Here is an 8,966-nt window from a genome sequence, read left to right as displayed (position 1 = left end):
ACCAGATCAAGAAAACCTCTACTGTAGTTGTGAGTGATGACAAAATATCAGTATTGGTGTGTTCAATCTGCCCCACATTACATAAACAATTAAGATTTGTCTGAAACAGGCAAGCCTCATTAAATCCTTTTCAACATGGAGGGTGGCATCAGTGCATATGAAACACGAGCTCTCAGATTCATCTGATTCCAAGGCCGGAGGACGACTACAACATCCGAATATCTGCCTTCTGAAGCTTTAACAGCACATGTTTTAGGGAACAGTTTATTTAAACATTCAAGAGATACAGCACATCACAGGAGCTTTACTCCCCTTGCTCCCAGACTACACCAAGTTTCATGAAATTCTCTTCTTGGCAGAGGAACAATCAAAAATCCATGAAAATATACACGCCTCGGAAGAAGAACTAAGCTCAGCCAAAAGCTGATTTTTTATTTATTTTATTTTTTATCTTTTTTTGGATTTAATGAATTCCCATACAGCCAGGTTAAATATTTCAATGGAGCTAAGCATGACTGACCTCACTCTTTGCACTTAATGAGCGGTGTTCTTAACAAGCACCTTAACTCCAACCCGCTTAAATCTGCTTGTTATAAAAAAGCAGAACAATAATAATGGATTAAAATCATTAACATCTTGGTGCAAAGGCAGGATTAAAGTCAGCAAAGAGAGAACTAAGGAGATAGCTGGGAAGCGTGACTTGACAGACAGTGAGTGTCAACAGTTCATTACATAAACTGACACTAATTAGCAATGGGGAGCAGCTGTGTGGGCACAGCACAAAGTCAGGTGACAGGTGAGAGCAGCAAACCAATCAGTGGGGACTTGTGGACAGGTGGAGAAATTCCAGCGACAGGAGACAGGTAGAAAAAAATGACACACAGGAGTTGAGGGGGTGAGTATTAAACCATGACCACTGGGTCTGCATTTTATTCCACTCTGTTCTCGATAATCCAAAAAATGGAGATCCAATTTTTCCATAGAGCCTAAAAACTCGTCTTTTTTGCACTTATTTACTGCATATGTCTAGAATGCATTCCTATCTCTTCCCAACAAGCTTAAATTTGCAGGGAAGAGGCTGCTGTTTGGTGCAGGCTGAGCTCAAATAAGCGAATCCCAAACATGCTCTCGTTGACTCAACTCACTTATCTGCTTATGGATTTTATCAGCTATTAACTCGTTTTTATTCACTATGTCACAAAAACACACAGAGATAAACACAGACACACACACACACACACACTCGGGGTCCCTAACTGCTCGTCCGTCCTGTTCCGGGCACGGTGCCAGAGCTCGCAGATGGCATTAGTGGAAGATGAAGTGCCCGTCTCTGCAGCCAGTGAAATGTGAATGCCAGTTAGTACCCTAACTGCAATGTGATCAGCCTCACTGAGTGTCAAAGACTTGTTGACAGAAAACAAAAGGAGCTACAGGTATTCTGCAAATATTTCAACAGTGAATGTCAGACTTTGTATGGATTGTGCAGAGGACGTGAGGTGTGTCTCCTAGGTTTGTTGTTGTGACGATACTTTTTCAGCGGCGCTTTTTTTTTTTTTTTTTTTTACCCCTTTTCAGTTCACATGTAAATTTCTGGCAGGAGAGCCAGATACTTGCACAGGGTTTCAATGAATATTATTACACATACAGTTGAAATTAATTTGCCATATTTGCAAACATGTCTCGTTAAATCACTTCAGTGCTTCAAAAGGTTAAATTGCTGCATTTATTATCCATTTAATCCATTGCCTTACAGATACAGGACCAAAAGCATTTATATGGTACTCTCACTCCATACAACAGGTCACATATCACAACAGACCCTTTGACACCGGTCTAATCAATAACACTATTACTGCACACAGTTTAAGTCAGTCACAAGCAATGTTGGTCAAGTTACTTGAAAAAAGTAATTAGTTACTAATTATTGTTTACTTCTCCAAAAAGTTACTCCAAGTCCCGTTACTTTACTGATTGCTTATTTTCAAAAGTAATTAGTTACTTAATTACTTTTCAAAAACATGACACAACCTGAAAAAAGCAACAGACCTTTCAGCCCAGTTCTATCCGGTCGTTCAGTCTGACGTCACTAGCCGTGTCTGGGCCTAATCCCCGCTGCAGGTCCATATATCAAACGATCACTATGGCATTACTGAGAGTTGAAAAACTGTCTAAAGTCTTTCATCTTTAATAAAATGATCAGCGTTCTGCTCTACCAGGTGTAACAATTGAGTTTAACATCCAGGCATCCATGAAAACGGAATTTATGACATTTAACGGAGTTAGAAGTTAGCAGGAAGTTAGCTCGCTAGCTTCTATCTAAATACAATATAGCATGTCCTGACTGCGGGGTTTTGGAAACAAATTAAAATGTACAGCTCTGCTATCACTTCCAGCATAAATGAAGACAGAAAACTAAACAGCAGTGACGTTTGTAGGGTTACTGAAGTTTGGCTAGCTGGTATATAATGATGTGTTACGTGACCGCTAGCGACACAGCTATATTAGCATAATATAAACAAGCTAACTTTTTTTCCACTCGATAAAAGTTAACGTGAGTGTTCTCGGTGGTCAGGTACAAATGTAATCGCATGGCAGGATGCTGTAAAAGAACCAAACTTCAGCCAGGAGGACAACTGAGATAATCCATCCACAATACGAGGTTAGTCATTCATATACTGCTGCATGGGCTGGGCTGTAGTTACATCCTAAGGTTTTAAAAACTGAGCTTAAATAAATGATTAGCGGTAATAAAAGCCGAGGGAGGCCAACAGTGTTTTTGTGTTTACGCTCACTCTTTCAAATAGATGCAAGTAAAACACAGCAAAAAATAGATAAAATCAAAGATTAAGCGACACATAGTCCTGTCGCTCTTAAATCTATTGTCACCTGTTTAGCAGAAGTGGGGCAGGTGGAGGTTTGCCCGGTGCTGCAGTGGTCATGTCAGTGGAGGGATCCACTATGTTGGGGGTTCAGTGGCGGGGTTTCTCTGTGAATTGTGGCTTGTAAGTGGTTGCTCAGATTTGGAAAGTAACAGTAATCCAATTACTTTTTTGCAATAGTAATCCCTAACATTACTTGTTACTTAAAAAAAGTAATCAGATTCTCTGGTCATGAGAGAACATTAACTTTTAGGAATGGCTTTTAACCACCTTCATCGTGAGATGCAGTCAGCAGAAATCCTCCTCACTGTAATGAGTATTTATAATTTACTGAATTTCATGTCATTGACTGCACTGCAGTCATTTATCATCATGCATTACTTCACATCACTCGTGTGTGTGCGCGTGTGTGTATGAGTGCCATTACCTAGCCATCCATACGTCCGGTGTACTTTAAACTTGGGAGGTGCATCACAGGGGACCCAATTAAAAGGCACTGCTGAATTTGAGGTATTTCATATAAGGGCCTCATTATATGTCTGTGTGGGTTCTCAGTCATCCAGGTCACTGTAGATGAAAGCCACTGGACTTATTTTAGATTAGGTTAGTTTTAAAGATCTAAAAACAGATGGAGAGTTCCCGATATTTGATGTAGGTGTGAATGCTTTGTGTCTTACACGTGACCCTTTACTACTCACACTGAGTCAAAGACTATTAAGACACACTGGCGTTTTAGTGCTATGTTCCAAATATCTTGGATAACTTGGATATCACATCTGAGTTGGCATGATCCAGAGAAAGTGAGGAAAAACAGGATTTGTCTCTTGAACATTTGAGTTTTAAGCGCGGTAGAGCCATTCCGGTATCTGAGTCAAAATGGAGCAATCCCTGTTTTGGGTTTTTCTCATTGCTCTGTCCATGACGTCTTTAATGAGTCACAAATACACAACAGTACAGAGGCAGTACAGATTAAAGGTTTACACCGTGTCAGTAGTGTTTACGTTCAGTGCCGCCATTGTGGTTTGGTAACTCGGGCTCTTATAGTCCCTATAAACAGGTCTGACTCACAACAATAGTGTCTGCCTGCATCAGTAACACTGCACTAGCACATGACACGGAGCCAGAAAGTCCACAGAGGCAACAATTATTCAGTAATATCTGCACAGTAAGCAATCAATATGGCCATTATCTTTTCCTTCAATACAAATCCATTTGACCATTAAAACATGTTATCAGGCAGATGTGAGGCACCTATGTTTATCTTGCAGAAGTAACTATATCTTATCTTATTTACTGTTTCTAATGCCACAGGCTTATGCAGTGTCAGTGGTAAATTACTGAAGGGGGCTCGCAGAGATAAGAGTGCACCCAGCAAGAATAATGATGCTGCTCCAGCTAGCAAAGATGGCCTTCTCCAATTATTTTGAAGCTAATAATAACAACAGTGATAATAAGGCTGTGCATTAAAAAAAAAAATCCAGACATAATAGTACACAGAAAATGCTTCCAATGAACTCTGGCACTGGGTGCACTGACAAAAATCATTAGTAGGATGTGTCTCTTATTTCATTTTTTTTTTCAATGATATGCAATGGTCAAAACATTGGGTTGTCTGATACAGCACTTCATTTTTTTTTAAATTTCATTTCACTTTATGTGCTTGACGAATGCGAGGCCAGCATTAGGAACATGCACACTTGTGATTGTTGTACATTTTCACAGTCGTGTGAAAAGTGAGTCAAGGCAATTGGGAAATGACTGTGACTGCCAGGCACAACCACTAATCAGTGCAAGGCGGTCCTACTTGCAGATGAGAAGTGGGCTGTTTGTGGTTCTAGAGCAATGCGATTGGCTACTTCTCTTTTATTCCTTCTATCTCTGCTGGTTAATGCCTGATTATGCGTGACTGCGTGGGCGAATTTACAGTTTGCTGAAACCACGTCTCTCCCCCCCCCCAAAAAAAAGTTGCTCAGCAGAATAACGAATCGAAAACATAGACCAGCAGTGCATCTTTGAGGCAGAAGCTCAAAAAAATAAAAATACAGTCTGAGTGTGTGCTTTTCTCTCTCTCGCTCTGATTCAGCATATGTCTCCAGGTTGGCTGACAGATTATGTGAGATATTTATGATGAAGTGTACTTTTTTTTTTTTCCCCTCTGAGATGACTGTGTCTTCACACTGTCAGAGATCTTCTAATAAATCCACTCATTCTAGAAGGTCACTGATTGCTAATTACAATGGCCTCATACAAGAACTGATCCCTTCACATTACAGCAGAGCATGAGTCTTTTCCACTTCTGCTCCAAAACACACACACACACACACACATGTTGCTATGGCAACACACACTCACACCTGGATAGTTTCAGTTGTTCAGCAGCTTGGCAAAAACCTTCCGGATGGGAATGGAATAATACACTAATAAGGCAGGAAGGCCATGGAGCCATGTGGCCAACACACACAAATACACAGATTCCACTGGTCCAAACACCAGAAAAGCGAACTTCTGATTAGATTGGTGGTACCTATTTTTAACCTATTTCCCGATTCCTTCGTCTCAAAGTTGTAGGTGTTCAAGAGAAAAACCTGAACCTTGCGGATTTATTTAAAAAGAAATGTATAGTCTCTCTTTCTGTTCTCCTATATTTCTCTCCTATGTTGGAATTTTTATTGATCTCTCACAGCACTCTTAGGCTTTGAAGGTGATGGGTCACAAGAACGCTGGCAGATAAGACGGCTTTCACTTTTCGAGGAAATTGAGCTAAAATTACTTGTTTGAACTTTGTACCGAGTGCACTTCTTCTACTGCTCAGCTCTCCTGCCGACTCCACACAGTAATGGCTGAATACAGAGGTCACCCACCCAACATCAAATCTATGTGCCATAATGGTCTCTCAGGTAACCTCCTCACCACCTTCACATAAAGGACTTTGGTTAAACCAAAGAGCGGCAATCTATTTTCTAGATCCTACTGGTTTAAAAGTACAGCAAGTAAATTTTTTAAGGTTATTTAACAGAAAAAAGGAATGTTATACTCATAAATATGCATTGATTAGTTTATATAACTTAGAATTAATCTATCAAGAATATACAAGAGCTGGCGCTGGTTTGCAGAAGCTAACATGTTGCCCTTAATCCAGAGGCATCGATGTTCCATCTAATCTCTAACACACAAAAGCATACATAAACATACTTCCCTATATTATCATAATCATCCACAGATTACAAGGTAGCAAAACAACAAGTTAATTGTTATAAGCTAACATTAAACCAGCTAATGTCAGACTGGAGTGTCCTAAAAATCACACTTTTGATAAACTGTTTGATTACATTGTCACAATGAATGACAGTTTATTCCCCAAGTGTTCAACAATGTAAGATCTATTTTAGAGAAAGTTTTACTAACATTGACAAACATCAGCTAACACGTTAACAGCAGCTAGCAAATTAACATTAGCTAACAGTGGCAAAAACAGCAGTGCTGCTTTCAAACAGAAAAACTCAAGATATCCTCAACAACTCCCATCAGCATTACTGTCATTGGACAGAAGTGAGCTTCACTGACTCATCAATGACTATCGGACTCCTTTTACAAAGTTATACATACTCCTCGACAGTAAATAGCTGTGCACACATATTGGCAGCTAGGTAAACAGTCGACTGACAGGCTAAACCTAGCCAACGATGTCTGTCCTACACCAGTGACCGTATCAAGTAGTGCTTTTGATATCGATCTGATACCAAGTAAATACAGTCATCAAATCAAGCCTGTCTTAAACCAGAGACAATGGTAAAGGCATGTCACCTGGGCTAAAAAAGAACCGGGTTGTTGCTCAGTGGTCCAAAGTCCACCTTTTAAATGAAGGTAGATTTTGCATTTCTGAAGGAAAACTGGAGAGGCACAGAATACAAGGTGTTTGAAGTCCAGTGTGAAGTTCCCACAGTCTGTGATTCTAGGTGCCACAGCCTCTGCTGGTGTTGGTGGTGGTGGTTGGGCCACTGTGTTTTATTACATCCAAAGTTGAAAAGGTTTTCAAGCACTTCGTGCTTTCTTCTGCTGGCAACCTTTATGGAGATGCAAATTTCCTTTACCAGCAGGATTTAGCACCACGGTGCTAATCCAAGTGAGAATCCATGGCTTATTGTCAAGAGGAAAATGTGAAACAACAAATACAGACAAGCTAAAAATCCAAGACCATTAAAGCAACCTGTGCTTCAATAACACATCAACAGTGCCAGAAGCTTATTATCTACATGCTACCCCACAGTGATGCTGTAATTTGTTGTAAACTTTTTAGAAGTCAGATATTGTAAATCATTTTTTCATTAGGAATTCTAGTAATTTGAAATGTGCACATGGCTGATTTTCATGAGCTGTAAGTCATAATCATCAGAATTAAAACAAAAACAGACTTGAAATATTTCACTTCAAACAGGATGAATACAAAATACATAAAAGATAAATGACCAGAATACAAAAGTTAACCTTCGTTATATTAAATTCCAAAACGGAAACTTTTTCACAATATTACAATCGTTTGAGATCCTCTGGTATAGTCCTTTTATAAACCTAACAAAAGCAAGCAGATATCAATGTATGAATTAATAATTTAACCCTAAAATGAACTTATTATCCACTCTGAAGCGTTAAGCGTAAATTCAGCTGTCCTGCACTGAAGAAGGGCACTGAAGTTTGGTGCATACTGCATTGCTTGGCAGATGGGAGCAGAGGGAACAGGATGGATGGCTGGATGACTCAACTCCCTGACGTCATCACTGCTTGGTAGATGTTCGATCGCTCGGCGGGTTCTCGGCGCATATATTCACATGCTGGAAGAATATCCCAAACTCTTACTAGACTAACTGGACTCACAATCGAAGCAGTTTTATGACTTTTCTTTAAGAACCAGTGGCAACATCTGGTTTAGAGGCTGGTTTTAAAATCTTTAACATGTACAAGCATCCAAGGTTTACATTCTGATTGGAAGCAATATTAAGACGTGTCCATGTGTAATCTAGTCCACTCGGAATGATGAATTTTTAATGGGATCTTGCTGTCAAAATAAAGGTAAAGCCAAAATATGCCTTTCTTTGTACAGGCAAAATTGTCAAGTCAGGTTAGTCGATTCTATTTTTGAAAAACTGGGTCTTCATAAAGGTTTCTATATTTTACACATATCTATCTGTTTTTAATTAAAGTTTTACTGGATTTCTCCTAGAGTGCATTCTGAAAAAAAGCAGGTAAACACCCTTGATGAGTCATTAGTCTGGCGCAAGGCCCACAGACAAACCAACACACTCATTCTTAGTGGTGATTAAATTTTTGACATTCACCTGAGTGCAGGGTTTGGGATATGCAGAGACTGATTAATGCAAGTACAGTGGAAGTTTCCAATAAAGCTTTGCTGTGTTTTTTGTTTCTTTTCATTCTTCAAATGCAGTTTAGTTTCACACGTATAGGCTAACCAAATCTGTCTACATGTGTTTGGATTCTCATGACTTCCCTCGTCAGCACAACTGCAACACAATCAACACTTAACACAGAATGCTATCAATATAACGGAGTCAGGCGCAGAATATTACTACACAAGCTTTCACACTTTTCATTCAAATGCCATAAGGACTGGATTTAGTGGAAGTAATTAGTGGCAATATTCCAGCGACGCACACACACACAAAAACATACAAACACGCACATGCACTGTCCTAGAAAAGTAAGTCTTTAAAAGCATTGTGTCTGTTCTTCAGTGACATATTAACTCTTTATTTTTCCAGAGGACGGATTTGTGAATTACAACCAATAATGCTTTGATCGATGGGAGAAAAAATAACGGCCCCATTTTCCATCCGACAGAAAAGCAGCAGCATATGTCAGTGTCATGGCATGTTTCGTAATTCCACGGCTCTGAAAATAGGGAGGAGAAAACATTTGTTTTGTGTTGTCTTAGAGGTGTGTGGAGTCACCGGTAGAAAATAAGTCTGGTGCAAGAAGTATCAATTTATTAAACAGGAATATGGAGCAAACCTTTGCTAGATATGCACACACACACACAATTTATTCGCACATTTCTGTAATATTGTATCTCCT

This window comes from Rhamphochromis sp. 'chilingali' (genome assembly GCF_963969265.1).
Source record: "Rhamphochromis sp. 'chilingali' genome assembly, chromosome: 22".
Taxonomy (NCBI): Eukaryota; Metazoa; Chordata; class Actinopteri; order Cichliformes; family Cichlidae; genus Rhamphochromis; species Rhamphochromis sp. 'chilingali'.
Note: the sequence above shows the minus strand (reverse complement) of the source record.